Below are 21,767 nucleotides of genomic sequence, written 5' to 3'. Positions count from 1 at the left end.
CCTCTGCATCCCTTTCACTCCTCCTTTATAAAAAAATAAAAATCATTCAGATAGAGAATTAGATGATTCTCTGGTGTAAAGAATACTTCAAACATTTTTCAAATTGATTTTGCTCATGCTTAAATCCCTGATACAGCATATCTGTATTTATATGTAGTTATACTTTCAGTTTCTCTAGAATTAATTTCCAGTTGAATTTTACCTTTCCACTCAAGCATCCAAACCTGTGTCATATTGCTGTCTGAGTATGTCAATAAGGATTAAAACTAAAGCGGACTAAGAAAATAAAAAGATAATGGCAATTCAGTGATTTCTTCCTTTTCAATTTTGTCTCCCCCTCCCCCCCAAAAAAAGATATTTAAGTTTGAAGAACACATAAAGAGGCTTTTGAAAGCATGTCAGAGCTTTTAAGATTTGGTTTTAATTTCAAAATACAATTACATTTTTAAACAAAGTCGAGTAGAAATCTTCAGCTCTAAGAAAATCAAAATCACTAGTTTACATTAAGTACAGCCTAGCAGAGTCTTGATCAGTTAAAGATTTAATGCTCTTGAACTGAACAAATTAAAATGAATGCTATCCAAGTGCAGAGAAGTTTTATTTAAATCATGGTTGTTGGGCTCAGCTTTCTGCTATTTTTTTCCAACATTTGAAACTGGTTCCTATGCCAATAATTTCCAGACAATAAACAAACTCATATCCAGGGGTACCTCAGCTAGTCTACCTGACCAGGAAAAGGTTATTTTTATTTTAAGCTTAACCCCTTTTTCTTCCTGGAGAAAGATGAACAAATGCCTTGAGTGAGTGAGATCACACTGCAATATTTCTCCCTTTTTTTTTTTTTTTGCTAACACCATTTGCCACAGTAACTGCCAATTTACTACAGTGAGTTTGCAGATTATCTAGAAATTGCTCCCTTTCTCTGCCCCCCACCCCCCGCCAAATTAAAGCTGGTTGTGTCAATCAAGCTTATTTTTATTGGTTGGAATTAAGGCAGTAGAAGGTTAAAGAGCTTAAAAGGGACAAAAATAGAAAAGACTTTGGTGGTTGAAAAATGCCTCTCAATTTGCAGCTTAGCTTACAGAGGGTTTTAGCATGAGAAAACCCTCAGACTGGGTGGTTGGGCAGCGTAACAGCTGGCTCAGAGCACTGCTTTTGTGCTCTTCAGAGAAAACACTAATAATGGTTATACAAATAACCTAGGATAATATGATTTTGAGAGCTCTTTACATCCCAAAATATGAAAATTCCAAAATTGATTTACTATTGTGATTTAATTCCATTAAAATCCATACATCTGCCTAGTTTTATAATAGTTACTTTTCAGAATCAAAACCACAATTTGGACTTGGTTTTAAGCTTTTGAAAATACCTTTCTATGTGTATCATAAGCTCTTGATATTCACACTTATCAGCATAGTCTTTTGAGGTGTGATTGCTCTACTGTTGCTGCTCTGTATTCACTACCCTTGCTGAAAATTTGCCAATGGATTAGATAAATTTTAGTGCATTAGTTTATCATTCTACCTGATTTTTACTAGAAGTTGCCTGAAACAGAACTACGTTAAGGTTTTAGGAGATTAAATAAGTAAGGAGACTAAAGCGCCATCAAGAAGTGACAGAAAGATGGCTCATGCTTAGCAGTACTAATTAAAGATTACGTGGAACTACCATGCAGACTTTTAGTTCAGAACATGTAGAATGGGAATAAATTTCTCAAGGAATGCACTTGATTGGATATGACAGCATAGTAACTTTCTTTTATGTAATTTTTAACATCAGAGCTGGTTCATCTGCAATAAAATTAGGTAATGAAACTAGGTAGAACTAGAAGGTGGTAAATAAGTAGAACCAGATGCATAGACATGCATCTCAGACCCAGTTCCCCAAATTAAATATGGTGTAAATCACATTCTCAAACAGATGAGTCCTGACTGCCAAGACATTAGAAATTCTTTGCTACATTCTTCCTTCATCACTACAGTTTTTTTGTAATCAGTTGATTAGTATACACGATATTTTTATAAAAGAACAGAAGACTGAGCAAAAGATGATATATTGCCATTTAAATCAATATTACGCACACTAGTATTTGCCAAAACACAGTATTTTCCCATATGAAAACCAGGACAACAAATTTCACACTGTGCAGTTTTCCATGGTACCATTAAGCATCTCTTAACAGCAGCAGCTCTTGATTTGGGGAACTGTAACAGCCATTCTTTGAATTCTTAATAGACCCTACTAGGTGTCTATTTTAAGGTTCATATATGGAAGGAGCAAGGTACTGGCCTCAGATCACACAGTCTTTCTTCTAGACCATGGTATCTTACTGCCAAGCCCAAACTATTCACGATGTGGTATTGCTGTCTTTGGTCTTTTGTCTATCTGATCTGATTCAAAAGCAGTTTTATCATTCACCTACATTGGGTCAGTCACTCCCAGAACAGAGGAGCAGGGAAGCCAAAGCTTGGGGAGCTACAGGTGGGCACTCAACTTCTTCAACAGCGTTATAAAGAACTGAAAGGAGGAAAACACTGCAGAGAAGAAAAGCTTCACCATTCTTACCTTCTCTTTTCCAACTCAGGAGCTTTTCATCAGGAGCACTAGCATAATACAAACTAATCCTTAATTTTGCAAGTAATGCTAAGCCACTCAGCACAAGAAACAAAAGTCACTGTAGAAAACCACCAAAATCTCATACTATTTTTCACTGTAAGAAATATCACACTGTGATATGAAACTTCCTGAGTCTACGTAGAAGATCTTATGGACTGTGATGTGTTTTGAGATTTTGGTAGCACTGGTTATAGATTCCTGAAACATTCAAAATAACTACCCTAAAACACATTTCCTTTTTTTCCCCTCTCACAGTCCTAAAAGAATATATTTTGCATAGTGTTTATAAACTCACACATACAAACATACTCCTGTTCCTCCTATGTTAGTCTGATAATGGCCATCAGTCTTGATACAATTATCATTGATGTGAACATAATGACAAACTGTAGGTCAAATAACAGATCCAGTGAAGTATAAGCAAATCAATTTTCTACTGCAAATAACTGAACTTGTGATTGTAATAGCTTATGATAAATATCTTTTTTTTTAAAAAAAAAGTTGTTTATTTTCAAGCCAAATCCAGTGTCTCTTTGTTATTGTAGTGGGCCAAGCCCCACATACCTCAGTCCCTTGCCCTAGACCTCTTTCACATGTCTCTGGCCGCTGTCTAGCCCTATGTACATGCTTACCCACCCCTTCCAAATCACCTTTATCAACATATTCTGCACCTGCTCCCATGCTAGCTGGCATAACTTTGTCAGTGCCTGACTGCTTAATACTGAGAAAAAGAGTAATCTAGTATTCTACAAATGTGTAAGTACAGATTTAGTAGTTACGTCAGAAAATACAGGACATTCTTGGCAAAAAAATTGCTTAAAAAGGAGGGTTTGATTTCCCACCCCACCCCTCACAGCTCCCTGGAACATTTTTAGTAATCAAAACAACTTTCCCTTCTAAAAATTAAAAGAAAAATAACATCCAACCATGTACAAAAATTCCACATAGGCAAAGATGTCTTTTCTAATTTATACTATATTTAAATCTATCAACTGGTTTTGTCTCTACACAAGTTTTTGGGCCCCACCAGAAACCAAAACCCAACACTGTCCAAGTATCCATAATCAAATGAGTTTAAAAACAAGCTACTTAACAACATTACATATATCTTGTGAAAAGGTATTTCAGTTTTTGATACTGGCTAATTGGACAACAATTGATATAGTTTGTAGTTGTGTGCTTTTGGAAGTTAGGGCAGAAAAAGATAATTTTCAATCAAATCCCTTTCTTAGACTTAATCTAGCTTCTCTACAACTGGGTAATTACTACAGCAGAGTTTTTAACAGGGCCAAACCCAAAAAAGACCATGGAAGTTAATACAGTATTAGTTTATTATCTGCTCAGTGTATTTCTCTTCTTACTCTTTCCTTTATTTTTAATTGCTGCAAAAATTAACATATTCTTCAGAACCATCACGCCTAACATACACTAAAAATTATTGAAAATGAGGAGAAAAGAGGTTAATACCTCCCCAGGGAAGTATTTTAACATGCTTGTTGAGAGCCAGCCTTTCTGAAAAATCATCATATCTAATCTAACATTGCCCCCTATGCTCCAGTTCAGCTGCAGTTTGCTCAGATTTGTTCCTAGCCTGAAGTCTCCATAATCAATAACTTGCATCATGAATGAATTAGGGATATTTTCTGCCCTTGCCTGTATAATCTCCTTTGAAATTTGAAAACTGTATTGAGAAGGGCAGAGGCCATTACAGATATTGATTCATTCATGACAATAATAATACATCTAATTATCTCCATAGACTTCCCCCTGCCTTCAATTCACAGAAAATAGCTCTATTCCAGTGAAATATGTTCTGGTACAGCAGACTTCTGCTATTTCATGTTCTTAAAGAACTTCCTGTCTTTCTTATCTGTATGTTAAGGAAGAAGAAACTCATTGAAATAGAAATAATCCTGAACATCTGATTATGTACAGTGTACCCTGAAATTATGCACACAAACATTTATGCTACAATAGCAGTCTTACACTCATTAATAATTATGTTTGGTTACTCAGCCCCTGTGAGGATTACTCTGACACCTCATTCTCCAAAACTGTTAAGACATTTGTAACCAGAATCCTAATGCAGCTTGATGTAAATTAGATAAGAAAGTTCTCTTGCCACGTTGTTAGCTCGTTTCATTAGGTGAGGCAGCACGATGGCATTAAATGAGAGCAAAGAAACAAAAATAGCACGAGAAAGTAAACGTGAAGTAAATACAGTGACAAGAAGAGACAAGGTTTGCCCAGCAAGCCTTAAAAAATCAATCTCATGTTTAGCTTAATAGTACTCAAAGGCAAACCAAACTCTCTTCCAACTATTGCCTAATGCTTTTCTCAAACTTTCTTGCTAATGGTTAGTAGTCTGTACCAATCAAGAAAACACGTCCTGATTTTGTGAATTGCAGTTGCTGAACATCAAATTGATGCATTTTTACAACAGAATAAGCAGATGCTACAATAGGAAATTTCAATCATATTTGCCACCAATAGACAAAAACATTCAGAAGTACTTTTCTTATAACAACTCTTCTGTAATTGCTAATGGCTTATGCCACAGAGTAAATTATTGATTCATTAATAAAACAATGTTAGAATAAGAAATGAAGATAAAAACTGGTAAACCTAAATGTTACCTGTGCAGAGGCAACTAGTCTTGCAGACTTTCTTAGGACCATACCACATACAATTCAAGAGCACCAGTATTTCAGCAAAGATGCAAGAAGAAATATAAATTTGACTGATAATACTGAGAACAGGGAGAAGTACGCCCTATATCCAGCTATATATCTTGCTCATTCAATAAGCTAGTTAAGGAGACTTTGGGACAGCTTGCTTTAAGCAGAATTACAAGCATATATACCTGCTGAGAGCCTGGTTCAGTTGGCTCTGACCTTGCACTTTTTTAGACCTCAGGATGTGGTTGTTTTCAAATAAATCATACTGGACTACAGAAGCAGCATTTGTCCAGCTCTCACCACCAACATTATCACTGCACCATTTCCACGAGTCTCTCAGGCATCTTGAGCCATATTAGATGAGAAGGAACTGTAACATTGTAAAGACAAACAGATCTGACCAAAGCAGATTATGTGAAACACCTCAGAGAGCAAGAAATTCTTTTGCATAACTACAGGAGCATGATTAACTTATGGGAAGCATAATGACAACATCAATATCTCTCTTACTATCAGTTTTTTTCTCTCTTGGCCCAAAACATTTTATAAGGTGCACTGGTTTTGGCTAGGGTAGTTAATTTTCTTCATGGTAGCTGGTATGGGACTATGCTTTGGATTTGTGCTGAAAACAGTGTTGGTAATTCAGGAATGTTTCAGTTATTGTTGAGGGGTGCTTGCACAGCATCAAGGCCTTCTCTGCTCCTCACCCCATCCCACAGCAAGCAGGCTGGGGGGCACAATAAGCTGGGAGGGGACACAGCTGGAACAGCTGCCCCCAACTGACCACACGGACATCCCATACCGTATGACTTCATCCTCAGCATATAAAGCTGGGGGAAGAAGAGGGAAGGGGGGGACATTCAGAGTGATGGCATTTGCCTTCCCAAGCCCCTGCTGGGCATGTGGGAGCCCTGCTGCCAGGAGGGGGGCTGAGCCCCTGGTGCCCATGGGAGGTGATGCGTGAACCCCACCTTTTGCTTTGCTTGCATGCATGGCTTCTGCTTTACCTGTCTTTATTCTTAAACTATTTATCTCAGCCCACAAGTTTTCTCACTTCTCCAGTTCTCTCTCCCATCCCACCATGGGAGGGATGAGAGAATGGTTGTGTGGTGCTGCATTGCTGGCTGGATTTAAACGACAACATAAGGAAAGACAGAATTGTCATTTTTTGTGTTAGACTGAGGCATAAAGAAATTATTTGTCCAATGCCAGCCAGCATATGAATAACATGGCCAAGATTTTGAGGGTCACAATCCTTGGATCAGAGTGATCCCAATGTGCATTCAATGAAGTGTAGCTATGAACAGAAGCAGGAGGAAAGGATATATGTCTCAATATACATTTCCTATGCCTACATGTCTTTTGACCAGATTCTCTCATGCAGTTTATTTGGCATCCCACCAATACCTTAAGTATACTCATTCATGCCTCCCAGCAGAGGAGACAGACAGCTTCCAAGATCTACCTTTCTGGAATCTCACAAGGAAATACCCCTTAGGAAGGAACACTGAAACTGAGATCTCTTAGCCTGGTATGCTAAAAAAAACACTGTTAGGACTCCAGATTACAGAAAGTAGCATTTGCTGTAACGGATTTGACTCTTTGGTACTCACTACAGCCTGGGGACTACCACAGGGAAGAGGACTGTAAGTGCAGACAAAAACAGCTGTAAGGCAATTCTTTTCCCAGTTAATGCTGTGGATCAACTAGTAACCATACCTAGAGCATTTTATTCCGTTTCTCCTCTTAGAGGAAGAAGAAGTAACAAGAAGTCATACAGAAATGTTTTAGAAGAGACCCAATAAAAGGGCAATACTGGCAACAGTTCTCTAAAGAGAAGAAAATAATTTTGAGTCATTCTTGGTATGGATCTCAAGGGCTGAGCTTCCAGCATTGATTTCTTTCAACAAAATGTACATCCATGGGAAAATACCATAAAAATCCCCACATTTTCATCTCTTGAAGTTCCCCCTCTTCCTCAAAAAGAGAGTAAAATCTTCATATTGGCAGGACAACTTATGCATTTGTGTGAATGTTGATGAAGATCTTAATGGAGATTTCCCTGTCACAAGTTTGATTTCAACAACTTCCAAAATTTTAAGTCAAGTGATTCCACATGTGTAGGTAAAAAATAAAACACAAACAAAAACCTCAACCAGCCAACCACACAAATACACACACTCCCACCAGCACCCCATTTGCACACTTTTATTTGCACATTAATCATGCTGCCGGCCTGGACTGTGGACAATTAAAACAGCAGCTCCTACTGCAAAGAGGATCAAATCCTCTTAAAGTTACATATGGCCCCATAATCTAAGCACTCTGTACAGAGGACTTAGTTCTAGTACTCACCCCACATGAATCAGCTCAAACTCTGTAACTGACCTCCTTTGGCATCTGTCAGAAACTAAAAGCAATAGCACCCAGCTGTTCACTTTAGTAAAACATACATTTGCATAAATATAAAACGCTAACTTTAATTGTTTGGAAACCCAGCATCACTGAGTAGCAAAAATTCAGTTGTTGGCCCTTTTTAGTTTTTGGGATTTTAATACCTTGTGAGCAAACCCTCTCCAGTTCCAATTCCTGCCCCAAAGATTTTCTGCTGTGTTTTCTCATTCTGTACTAAGAGTCCGTTGTGGCATGTGGAATCCTTTTCTTCCCTAAAATAGAGTCCATTTCTCAGGGAGAAAGAGCATGTTCAACGTCACTTATCACTGAGAAAAACATTCAGCAAGCTGTTTACCAGGGATTAGAAAAGGGACTTTAGCCCTTTGTACCATTTCTTAAAAGTTCCAGTTCCTTTAACCTACCTTGCTTCTGACCAGGAATGGTTCTTGCCTTCATCAGACACGAGGCACTGGTCAAGAAATAATAGATACAAGGGTCTTCCACTCTTGGCCTACTCTGGGCTAACCCACCCTAGAAGGAGCCTTCATAAATTCAGCAAGGAGTCAGATGTTTCCCACTGTAAAAAATGGGAATAGAATATGTTATCAGAATTGACATTTTGAAGCATCAAGACAGAAAACATCATCAGGAGAAAACAAAAGGTTAGGGGCAGTTAAAGAGGGCTGCAGGGATTGTACCAGGGAAAAGGAAATATAAGAGATGATAGTACTGCTGAGGGAAGCCGGGGCCCTTCTCCGCAACAACTGCGCCTGGCTGCAAGGGAATTAGATGCTTCATCAACACTCAGGCAGGTCCACAGGAGGAAGTAATTTATTTCAGATACTAGGAAAGGACTAAGGGTGTGGTACAGACAGGCTGGTGGTATGAAAAAGAAAATAAGGGGCTAAAAGATGGGAATTCATGGCAGGAAAAGCTGCTAGGTAGGATAGGAGGGAGGTCAGACACTGACAGGGCAAGATGGATGAGAAGAGGGGAAGCCAGCAACAAGGAGCTGAGGTTTTAAAAGAGAAGGAGAATGAACAAAGCCCTGAATGGCAATTAATTAAGAAGGAAACTAGGAATGATATGGCAAACCCACAAAGTGGACTTTGAAAAGTGAACTGGGTTAAGAAGCCAGTAGGAGGACAGAGGCAGGACTGAGGCAGAAAAGCCTTTGGCAAGAAATGGCAGAAAACAAATGTATATCCTTAAAAAAAATCTACAGCTCACTACTTTTCAGATTGCAAAAAGGGATCAGAAATTCCTACACCTCCTGTCTACAAATCTCTCTGAAACCACTGTCAAAGCATGACATTTATCATTAATCCAAATGGAGACTTTATATTAGCAATAGCTGAACTTTATATACTCAGCTTCAGTAGTAGGAATTTATTGATTCAGATTAAGGGTGCCAAATCTTCTAAAGAACTCTGAAGGAAGAGTGCATTCAAAACAAAATGGAGAAAGAAAAGAATGTTAGATTGCTTTTTTGCAGTGCAGAAAATTATATATAAGAATACAGAAGGTTAATATGTATCTTATAGCACACTAAAAGAACAACCATGATTGTAAAGACAAATGCTTCTGAAGACTAAAAAAATGCTAGAGCCCTCAAAGCAGTCTCTTGGTTAATATTATGTCATTGTATAGCATAATTTTTTACAGCCTTCCTGCCAATGTATTGCACATCCTGGGCTCCCCGACTCTTCTGATACTGCTGTAATGTCTTTACAGGTTTAAAAAGTGGTGACTATTTTAGTATGTAAATGTAAGCATTTATTTTTAGCTAATAAACTATTGCTACAGAAAGTACAACATGATAAAACATTTACTTTACCTTTTACAAGTTACACGTACTTACACCAAAATTATCTCCACAACTCATTTCTGACATTATTTGCCAGCATTTATACTTTATTTTTAATGACCCATGTGCAAAAATCAAATAAAAGCTGAATCACAAAAAGCAGAATAAAAATAGATTAGTTCTCCAGGTTCTGATAAAAATCAAACATGGCATCAACTTTACTCATAGCAAAATTGGGGATGTTTTACTTGGGAAATCCCCTAAAAACAGTGAAGAAAATTTATATCATTATTTTAATTCAGTTTACCCATGCAGTTTTAGTATATTTTTTTTAATCATAGTGTGGCTAACAATATAAAATATTCAGTTATAATTTCACTATGCAATGAAATTGCAAAGGAAGAGAGGCACTGTGAGCATAGATACCCACAGAGTGGTTTCCCTAGCAACAGGGAGCAGGAATGTGCTGACAACTTTCCATACCTTCATCAAATTACTGGTGGCTCACCACCACAGTCTGTAGATCAGAAGCCTATTGCGCTTATAAAAGAGACTCATTTAAAATGTAGCTGATGTTTCCCAGCCACATTCTCCTTAAAAATGTTTAAGAAAACACTCTCTGAGAAAGTTGTGCACCTGGTTGAAGCTTCAAGGGGCAAAATCTTTCAGAAAAAATCTGGGTTATTTGCTTACAGAAAGTTGGACCTTACTTAAGCCTCCGACTTGGTGCTCAGAAGTTGTGGAGCTACCACACATCAATTAGCAAGGTTTACATGGCATAACAGACAGATCTGAAGGCACTCCACAACAGCCACAATGCAGACCAAGTGCATCAACTGCACTGAGCACAATGCCAAACTCTAATGAGTAAGTATTGCTCACCAGATATATTAGTTTGGACCCTTGTGCCTCTTAAAGACAACCCCAGAGTTTTTAAATCAGAGATGGCTTGCCTGACACCAGGCTGGAGTGAAAACACCTTCTCACAATGAAAATAATTTTGGCTTTCTAAGGTATTTTGGTTTTACAGCGAATTTTCCTTACTCTATGTATACCTGCAAAGGGGGCAACACTTCCTTCTGTGTTGATCTATATCCATCTATTAATTTATGTTGTTCCCATCAATGTTTCATGGAAGCCTCACAACATCTCTAGGACCTAGAGGGGTCTTATTCTAAAGAATCTACAGCAACTGGATATAAAACAAAAGTACTAATCAGAATCAGCCGTCTATTGCCAAACTGTTCTAGCATTTTGCACTGCAAAACAAACTTGACCAGCAGCATCTCTTGTGTGCTTACTTATTTCACTGATTCTAAATGTGGAAAGTAAATACCATACAGCATTATCATTGCCCATGAAAAATTCTACTAATAATTCAGGAATTTTTCCCTGAAACCACAACCATCATGATGGTTGCCTGACTAACTGCAAAAGGCGGCTCCTCTGCAGTGCAGTTGAGATGCTTATCTGATACCAGTAAATTCATGGAAAGCCACTCAGAGCTGCATTAAACTGAGCTTGAACTCAGTAAAGATAAATACATTTTTGTTACCGTTACAGGGATTTAATCTCTTCTACTTGCTGTTTTAGAACCAGAGTGCATTTTAAGTTTGCACCAAAATAATAAAGAGGAAAGAGGGATGAAGAAAGACTGTTTCAAAATGTGGTGTCATAATAGTAAGGGTCACAGAATAAGTTTCCCCCTCCTCCCATAAGCCAGACTCTCCATTCTGGATTTGCCCCACCCAGGGCAGCTAAATTAGGAATATTCCTTAATTTCCTTTGCAATTAGTGGTGAGACGTGCTCTTCTGGTAATCCATATTTTAGATGGGCTGAATCATCTTCTGGATAGGTCCTTCCTTCCAAACTCTAAGCAAACTGAGGAAATGCCTCATACAGGTGTACAGGTTCAATAGTGCTGCCACCACTTCATGCCTTTCTAAACCTCCATAAAGCTAGAAAAAATGTATGTCAAACCATTATGAAATTAATTAATGTTAAATTGTTTGCATTTGTATCCCTTTTATAGAGGGGCAGGCTGTGAAGAGAAAGTAATACAAGAGACAAAAGAACAATTGTGTTTAAATACTAATTTAGCCCTGGAATCTGTTACCTTCAAAGCGGAAGCTGATGGCATTCAAGGCAATTATCCCATCAACATATTATGTTCTCTGATTGTGACAGTAACACAATGATGGCATTGCATTTGCAGGGATGGTCTCAGACAGGATGACAGATGGCATCTCCATTTCATAGGGCTGTCCCCAAAGAGATTTAAAAACCAAATGAGTAGTTTTCAAAGAAGATAATGTTAAAGAATAAAAAGTGATGATTATTCACGCAATTTAGACAGTGATAAGCTGCAGCCAATAGCAGTCAATCTTCACTGGAGCTCAATCTCAGTCCTTGAAACCCCCGAGCAACAAATCCATTTTGAAGATGAATCATGACTGTGAAGAGCGCCAATATCAGTGCAGCAAATATGTGAATCTATAAGACCTGCAAACTGAGATGTTTGCTCAGTCCCTTCTGCTCTCCAGAAAGTTTATACTTGCTGAAACGCTTTTAAAATCTGTAGTAGGGGCGTGAATTACCTGGCTGTGGAATTTCACCCATGGAAAAGAGGAGTATGTCTGTCCTGTCTGAATACTAACTATGCATGGCGATTTGATAAATAGAAATGACATCATAAAGATTCATAGAGACCCAACATTACATTCAACAATTACTTATTGACAGAGTTGACAAAAGCAGTATGAAGATCTTGCAAGGAATCATGCATTCAAAGCAAGTTCACCTAAATGTTCTGCCTGCTACCCTTAGTCTAAATCTGTGATGAAGGGTTCATTTCAAAGCAAACACTTCTCTGGTTGATTTGGTAAAAAACTATAGAGGACTAGAAAAAATTCTTATATGGGAAATATTTCCCAAATTTAACAGAATGTTTACTATTATACTGAGCTGTTTCCCTGTGATCCACAGCACTAACTCAACCAAACCCAGATGACTAGAGCAGTCTGGGACATTGCCACACTTTTGAGTGAAACTAGCTAGCTGGTTATCTCTGGGTAGTTCTGTGAGGATAGAAACAGGCAATGAATCCCTTTTTTTCCCTCACATCTCAGCAACCTATACTCATAAATAATTCCTTTATCCGCTGAGTGCATTTTTAGCAAGTCATCTGAAGAAACTACTCACTGGTGTGAATTAAGGAACCACAGTCCATTCCCTAGAAAGTTAATAGACTTCTCAGTGTTTTCATTAATTTCTAAATTGTGAGAAAAGGAGATCTAAAAACATCATAAATCAGGAAAAATAAAGATAATATCTTCCCAACAATTTTCAGCTTATTAGATTCAATATTCTTGATAAACTAGATATTTTCTAAGTAAGCAACAGGATATCAGCCAAGAATAAAACAATATTCTTGTCAGCATCTACCCAACACACCTTTAAAGGGTTAATACTTTGTACTTCTAATATTGCTCCTCTAATGCCTTAGGGAAAAAGCAAAACATTAGAAAAACTAGTGAAGACATCTGAAAAATACTTTTAAAATCTATTTTGGTAAGTTTAAAAAATGCTTAACTCAACCTCATTGCTGTAGACTATCTACATTTTTCCTACCCATCCATTCCTCTGTACTCAAGACTCTCCAGACTGAAGTTGTCTCACTTTCACTCAGTCATCTAAATGAGATATCTGAACTAGAAATAGGATCTGCTTTGATTCCCTTGACAGCTAGCAACATGCCCTTCAGCTGATACTGGCTTTCATTATTCAAAAGCTCCCTGAATTTAAAAATGTTTATCGTAACCCTGTCTAATGTCATCTTCATTATTATGAAGTAACACTGATAATTTTAAGCTAATTCAAAACTACTTTAAAGCATGTAACCAATGGATTTTATGGAAAAAATCTTTGTCTTCCATAGCAGCAAGTAATGTTCAATGAATGCAGTTTATACCTCACTCAGTAATGAAATAGAGAATTAAAGAAATTAGAGAACAATTACAGAAAGTTATCAAATGAGGCACTGGGGAAGAAATTCTATTTTGAAGCAATCTTTTTAATTGATTAAGGAAATATTTGTCATGAAAAGCTAAGAATCCACCTTAGTTCACTCGTCATTTCACCTTTATTCTAGCTTAGTCTTACCCAACCTCACAAAACATTAACTTCTTCTGAATTCTTTGAGATGATTTAGCAGCCTAGTAGTCAACCAGTGATGTTGAAGCCATTCAGTTGGCAGTAACAATAATCTAATGAAAACATGTTTTCCACTGTACTTTCTAAAGGACATGGCTGTCTTTGCTTAAAGCTGAAGGAGCTCAGTAAGAAGTAGCAGTGAGTAGCTAATCAGACATTCACTCACATGCATGAAGCTAAAAAGCATTATTATGATTCCACAACTAATTATTTTTATCTACAAGACTAAATTTTTTAAAAATAAGAATCTCATTGCCACATCTTATGCAAGTCCTACATCTCACTGTATTTGACAACATATACTGAAAAAAAACCCAACCAAAAACGAACAGTGGAAAAACATCAGAAAAATGTAACTGGGCTGTGTCCCTACATTATTTAGCCATTCTCTGCTGTACTGGCTATGAAGGTTTGATTACACTGGTCCCCGAGTCAGCTGGTGGGTTCCACAAGCCACCTAACTTCCAATGAAAAGAAATAGTGTATATGTCAAAGGAATCTGGTGGGTGGATTGATGAATGGAAGGAGGGAAGGATGGATTGATAGCAGCTCTGTGTCTGTATGCCCTTCCCATATTCCCAACAGCAGATGTTTTGCTCAGAGCCTCAAACTAATTTTTTCTTTAGGATGAACATTTTCAGATCATGGTGGCAGTTTTCTGCCCATCAACTTGATTGAATAAATAATAAACATACAATGCATTATGTGAAGCTATGCAGTGGAGATTTCATGTGCTTATTGCTTTCCTTTATAAGCTCTAAGCATTATTTTCATTATTTTAAGCTCAGTATGTATGAAAACAAGGCACTAAAAAAGGGTTTGTGCTACAGATCAGAGTAGACTGTGATGATCCTTTCTCACCTTAAAATCTGTGAAGCAGTAAATGCTTGTCTGGTTGGTTCCTTTTCTCCCCATTGACCCCCAAATAAAAATGCAGCAAGTACTTGAGAGTTACCAAGCTATGTTCACAACATACAGACACTAGTATATCTTTTAAAACCACTGTAGCATGAGTTTTGCTATAAGTAGGATCAAACCCCTTCTTTTCTGTTTAGAGGTTAGGGTCTTTTAATAAGTGCTATCAAATCCACATCCTTATTCAGATTGCACTGAAGTCTGACATATCTCCTAAGGCTGTGTAACCACATTAGTGTTTCAAACTGATGGGACATTTCCTCCAGGGTGACTTAACCTTTACCCCTTGGGAAAAAGGAGAGGGACTCCACTATCCTCCCCACCCCTTTTCTTTGACTTTCCTGAAGCAGAGCTCCTGTCCCAGCTGTTTCCAACAGGATTTGGAAACTTAAAGGGATCCTATAAATTTACCTGGCTGCTCTGCCTTCTCAAATGCAAAACCCTCACATGCCTACCTCACAACTCCTACTGTTAACATTTCTTTCTGGGTTGGAAAAAAAAAGAAAAGAAAAGAAAAAATTGAAAAGAGAAAAAAGAAATTTCCATATAAAATATCCTGCACAAACACTAGTGACTACTCAGCTTTACCTAACTGGTGAAAATACCAATGGCAAGAAGAATATTGGGTACTGCTGTTAACAGCTTACTGGAGGACTAATACAGGAATTAGTAGCACTGAAGAGAATCCTACCAGGTGTCTTAAATAATGGACAAACTTCCTTTTCATGACATCAAAAGAATCAACTTCTTTTCCTAGACCATGTCATACCACAATCACTGACCTGAGATACAGGTGGGAAGGTCTCCATAACGGCCAGTACTTAACTGGGTGCTGGTGCAGAAGGTGAAAGCAGGATGCTCATATAGTATGACAAGTGCTAAAGATAAAGTAAAACGCTGTCAACTATCAACAGTGATATAAAGACAGAGGCTTTTTGTTTGTGAACCTTGCAAAGGCAGGAGCAGCACAGGCTGGAGGCAACGTGAATTGTTCTGTAAGTCTTTAGTTCAGACTTTACTGAGTTACCAAGGGCTCTTCCTGTGAAATTATAGAAAAAAAAGAGACTGTACTGCAGCCAGTGATGAACTGCTGTGGTCCACTCACAGACAGCATGGGAACAGTGGTGCTAGTTTTGGTTAATGCTGAAGAATCACTAGGTGTTGTCTTTATTCTGAAAGAATGTAAAGGAGATTAATCTCTTTTCATTTCATTTTAAAAGGAATGCTGACTGATGGAGCAAGTATTTTATAAAACAGCATAAAGCTTTCTTCCCTTCACACCCTTCTCCAAAATACTAGGGGGAAACAGTGAAATATTCAAAACTCAAACACTGAGATAATTCATTTTTAAACCATCACCATGTTTAAGAAAGGTTTTCCACTTTTTAAATTTGGACAATGACTATACATTGACCAAGAAGATTTTATTAAGATATACTATTTAAAGTCAAGCACAGGGGAAATGACCACTATTAATTCTTCATATTATGGGGAAAAAAAATGCTTGTGCAGACCTTAGTTTTTCTGGGCTACAGCTTTCCTTGTACTACAGGTTGCATAATGAAAATCCATCATATGGCATTTAGACACAAAGCTCTAAGACAGGCTCACCCTAGTTTTGAGTGGTCTGATAATGCCTGATTTTGCGCCAAAGCTGCATGTGCAGTTCTAAGAGAAGCATGAAAGCCAACACAACCCTTTCCCATACTGTCCTCGTGGGCTGTGCCAGTGATGGAACTGCTGTACTTGTTTGTTCTCAGCTTATTGTGGGTGAATTTTAAGTTATAATTATTCAAAAAAACATGGCTCAACAAAAGAAAGTGATTAATCTTTCTTAATGGTATCTCAACAGGGAGGGAAGCCATTGAAGACAGGAGCATATGGTCCTTCCTTAGAGAATGTGCTCATGTGGGAGAGGCACCTACACAGCAGGCTGGGGCAGGCAGAAATGAGGATGATGGCACAGAGAGTGCCTTCAGGATGAGGGCAGCTTGCAACTTTTCTGGGAGGAGCACTGCTCAGGTCTGCAAAGAGATGAATATCTACAAACCCCATCTGTGTTTCCATCAAGTGACATGGAGCCCAATGCCATGACCTTGCTGCAAGGGTTGATGGAAGAGGCAGGAGCAGATGTGCCACGTCCCAGTCACTGTTGCAGCACTCCAATGTCTCTTTAGTGCATAGTGGGGTCTCCTTATATGTGACCTAAATAATGGCCATGTTAATCTGGCCTCCAGAATAACTTCGGAGCTGCTCCTCTGTTGCCATACAGCTGCAACTACTTTTACAATGGCAGCATCTTGATGGCCCTGGAAAGTTTGCCAGGCAAGTTGAGAACCATCTAGTAGATTACAAGAGGATGAGCAGCAAGTTTATATGAGTTTGTCAAATACAATATCCAGTTCCTCCTGTGAGAGGAAAAGCAATTTAACCCAAATACCTTGCCTTCTGTTAAGGCTCTTGACTGTTTCATATGACTTTCTGTGAACAACGCAATGGAGTATTACAGAGGTTACAAAAAAGTACAAAACTGGTTGAAAAACATCCCTTACTTATAATGATTACTGGTCATCATTATTCTAGAAATCCCTAAATGTGGCACTTCTCAGTACCTTTATTGAAAACTTGGATGGTGAAAAAGAATATCCTTTTTAAAACTGAAGATACTAAGCTGAGAATGACTATCAGGAATCTGAAGAACAGGCTTAGAAAAAGATTTTCTTAAACTGGAAAAATAAAGATTGCCCAGAAAAAAAAAAAAAAAAAGAAGACACTTCTATATCATTAAAGATAAAAAGCCTATCTTACTAAAGAGAAAATAGTCAGGTAAACAACTGTCAGATAACACTTCTTTAGGGGAAATAATGATATTGTTTTAAATGGGAAGCTGAGCAAGAACCAAGCAATAATGTTGCAAAATATGCAAACAGTATAAAAAGCAAATACATATGTATACACAAACATATCAATAGGACACACAAAAACCTTTAAGCCACTAGAGCTTTGGCAAAGCCTCTGCTGGTATCATGCCAAGTTTTGGACAAGTAGAGAGCTGTCACAGCACAAACAAAACTAGTAGTCTGCAACAAGGCTTTACCATTGGGCAGATTCTATTGTCCATGCTGTTTAGCCATCCTCCAGAGGCCAGACCACACTGCTCCTTGTCTCTGCTTCATCCAGCCCCTTTCATCCAGGGACTCCCTCCCCTACAATCCTCAGTGTTATTTAACCACTTTGCAGGAACGAGCTACAGCTGCACATCATCCATGTCAATCAACCCACTGCCTTCATAGCAAGTCCACAGCTGCATATTATCAATGTTAATTGACCCACTGCCTTCAGTCCTTTATAGAGAGAGAGCTAGAAAATGATAGCTGGGGACAAGGACTGAATTACAAAATGTTCTCATTTGTTCAAAATTCAATGTGGAGATGGGAAAGGAATGGAGGGGTCATTAAAATAGAACAGTTTTTTATGTGTTTCTATACAACTCTTACTAGAAGAGTGGCATTGTCTGTTCTCTGTGTTGTTGAGGAGTGTCAAATTCACAAGGAAATATTCAGATTTCCTGTCAGGAATATAAGGATATGAAGGGAAGGATAGAAGCTCTTTAGGAAGGGCGGGCAGGGGAAAAGAGGAGGAAGTGTCGCCCTTTATGTCAACAGTCAGCTGGAGTGCATGGACCTCTGCCTGGGGATAGATGAGGAGCCTACTGAGGGTGTATGGGTCAGTATCAAACGGAGGGCAAGGGCAGGTTACATTATAGTGGGGATGTGCTACAGGCCCCCTGACAAGGAAAACAGAGCAGATGAGGCCATCTATAGGCAGATTGGAGCTGCCTCACCGTAACATGCCCTGGTCCTCATGGGGTATGTCAGCCACCTCGATATCTGTTGGAGGGACAACACAACAGGGCATTAGCAATCCAGGAGGTCCTTGGAATACATAGATGATACCTTCCTTCTTCAAGTGATAGAGGAGTCAATGAGTAGAAGTGCTATGTTGGACCTTGTTCTCACCAACAAAGAGGGGTTGGTGGGCAACGTGAAGCTCAAGAACAGCCTTTGTTGCAGTGACCATAAAATGGTGCATTTCAAGATCCTTAAGGCAGCAAGGATGGTACACAGCAAGTTCACTACCCTGGGGCTTCAGGTGAGCTGACTTTGGCCTCTTCAGGGATCTTCTTGGTAGAGTACCATGGGATAGAGCCCTGGAGGGAAGAGGCACCAAGGAAAGCTGGTTAGTATTCAAGGATCACCTCCTCCAAGCTCAGGAGCAATGCAACCCACAAAAAGGAAGTCAGGCAAAAATGCCAGGAGGCTGCATGGATGAACAAGGAGCTCCTGGACAAAATAAGACACAAAAAGGAAGCATACAGAGGGTGGAAGTAAGGTAAGTAAGGTAGCCTGGGAGGAATACAGAAAAATGTCCAAACAGTGAGGGATCAAATTAGAAAAAACAAAGCCAAAGAGAATTAAGTCTGGCCAGGGACATCAAGGGCAACAAGAAAAACTTCTATAGGTATGTCAGTGATAAAAGGAAGACTAGGGAAAACATGGGCCATCTCTGAAAGGAAACGGGAGACCTGGTTACCTGGGACATGGAGAAAACTGAGCTACTCATGACTTTTTTGCCTCAGTCTTCACTATCAAGTCCTCCAGCCACACCACCCAAGTTGCAGAAGAGAAAGGCAGGGACTGGGACAATGAAGAACCACCCACTCTAAGTGAAGATCAGGTTGGGGACCACCTAAGGAACCTGAAGGTGCATAAGTCCATGGGACCTGATGAGATGCATCCATGGGTCCTGAGGGAATTGGCAGATGAAATGGTCAAGTCACTATCCATCATATGTGAGAAGTCATGGCAGTCAAGCAAAGTTCCCATGGACTGGAAAAGAAACATAATCCCCATTTTAAAAAATGGAAATGAAGAAGACCTGGGAAACTACAGGCTGGTCAGTCTCAACTTGGATCCTTCTGGGAACTATGTTAAGGCACATGGAAAATAAGGGGGTGACTGGTGACAGCCAACATGGCTTCACTAAGGGTACATGATGCCTGACAAATCTGGTGGCCTTCTATGACGGGTTTCCAGTGCTGATGAATGAGGGAAGAGTGATTGACATCATTTACCTGGAATTGTGCAAAGCTTGTGACAGTATGCCACATGACATCCTTGCCTCTAAACTGGAGAGGCATGGATTTCTCGAGTCAACCAATTGATGGGTAAGGAATTGGCTTGATGGTCACAGTCAAAAAGTTGTGGTCAATGTCTCAAAGTCCAAGTGGAGAACAAGTGACATTCCTCAGGGGTCCATGCTGGGTCCAGAGATATTCAGCATCTTTGTTGGCAACATGGACACTGCGATTGGATGCACCCTCAGGAAGTGTGGTGCGGTCGACACACTGGAGGGCAGGGATGCCATCCAGAGGGACCTTGACAGGCTTGAGAGGTGGGCCTATGCGAACCTCATGAAGTTCAACAAGGCCAAGTGCAAGGTCCTGCACATGGGTCCAGGCAATCCCAAACACAAGTACAGGCTGGACAGAGAACAAATTGAGAGCAGCCTTGAGGGGAAAGACTTGGGAGCGATGGTTGTCAAGAAACAACATGACCTGGCAATGTGCACTTGCAGCCCAGAAAGCCAACCATATCCTGGGCTGCATCAAAAGAAGATGGCCATCAGGTCAAAGGAGGTGATTCTCCCCCTCTGCTCTGCTCTTCTGAGACCCCACCTGCAGTGCTGCATTTGGCTCTGGGGCCTCCAGCATAAGGAGGACGTGGACCTGTTGGAGCAAATCCAGAGGAGGATTACAAAGATGATCAAAGGGCTGGAGCACCTCTCTTATGAAGACAGGATGAGCGAGTTGGAGTTGTTCAGGGTGCAGAAGAGAAGGCTCTGGGGAAACCTGATAGCAGCCCTTCAATACTTAAAGGGGGCTTATAAGAAAGATCAGGACAGACTTTTTAGTAGGGCATGTAGCAATAGATCAAGGGGGGATGGTTTTAAACTAAAAGAGAGTAGATTTTGATTAGATATTAAGAAGGAATTCTTTCCTGTGATGCTGGTGAGGTGCGGGCACAGGTTGCCCAAAACAGCTGTGGATGCCCCATCCCTGGCAGTGCCCAAGGCCAGGTTGGACGGGGCTGGGAGCAACCTGGGCTGGTGGGAGGTGTCCCTGCCTACAGCAAGGGGTTTGGAACTAAATGATCCTTAAGGTCCCTTCCAACCCAAACCATTCTATGATTCTGTAAGCATAAGAAGGATAAACAAGGCATTGCATTCTTGGGGAGTTTTGGGGTCTTTAAGCGTCATTGATCTTTAGGGATGGGTTATGTAGAGGAATGAAGGCAGTGGGTTGATTAGCATTGATAACATGCAGCTGTGGCCTTGCCTCAGCGGCAGTGAGTTGATTGACATGGATGATGTGCAGGTGTAGCTCATTCCTGCTAAGTGGTTAAATAGCCCTGAGGATGGTGGGAGAGGGGATCAGATGGAGGAGGGGCAGTGTGGTGTGACCTCTGGAGGAAGGGGATATGGCATAAAGCCTTGTTACAGTCTACTAGTTTGATTGTGTTGCAACAGTGTTAGATGCCCCTTGTGAAGTACAATACAGCTAATGTTACACAAATGAGGCAGGGAGCAGAATCCATAGTCTTACTCTAGTCCTTCTAGACTGATATTTTTATGACTTATTTGGGGATGATTCTAAATTAAAAATGTTTAATATCAGTTTTTTCATCAAAAATCTAAAGCCAAGATTTACAGATTAGAAGTACCTATTCAAAGGGTTTAGGAGAATACAAGCACTATGATTTTTCTCCTCTGAAATGAGTCAGGATGCTAAAAAGACATTAAAGTTAACGAGATTTAGGCACTTCACTATCAAATCTCCTGAAAGATCTTCTAAGTTTCCCTTTTCTGTTACTAGTCAGTAGGACTAGTCAGCGTGTATGAGCTGTCCAAGAATGCTGTGAACCAAAGATGAATACATCAATAGAATAATGCATAATTCTATATAAAATCATCTTTGCTGTCTTAGTGAGGTAAATAGTAGATGTTTAAACTAAATGTCCTTAGCATATTGCTTGGTTTTCCTTGTTACTTGACTGTTACTGTAAAATAAACACTGAACTTG

The 21,767-nt window shown here is 39.4% G+C and overlaps 1 long non-coding RNA gene across 1 annotated transcript; it reads right to left on the bottom strand.

The window, feature by feature from the left end:
- Positions 1 to 807: 807 nt before the first annotated feature.
- On the bottom strand, positions 808 to 20,016 carry LOC308063324. The gene is made up of 2 exons (XR_013927923.1): positions 11,616 to 20,016; positions 808 to 8,268 (listed from the first exon to the last, which is right to left on the bottom strand). It is a non-coding gene; the product is annotated as an uncharacterized lncRNA (long non-coding RNA).
- Between the last annotated feature and the right edge of the window lie 1,751 nt (positions 20,017 to 21,767).

This window comes from Falco punctatus, assembly GCF_963210335.1.
Source record: "Falco punctatus genome assembly, chromosome: 4".
In the NCBI taxonomy this organism is placed as follows: Eukaryota; Metazoa; Chordata; class Aves; order Falconiformes; family Falconidae; genus Falco; species Falco punctatus.
The sequence above is the reverse complement of the archived record's forward strand: the minus strand, read 5'-3'. Positions and strand labels throughout refer to the sequence as shown.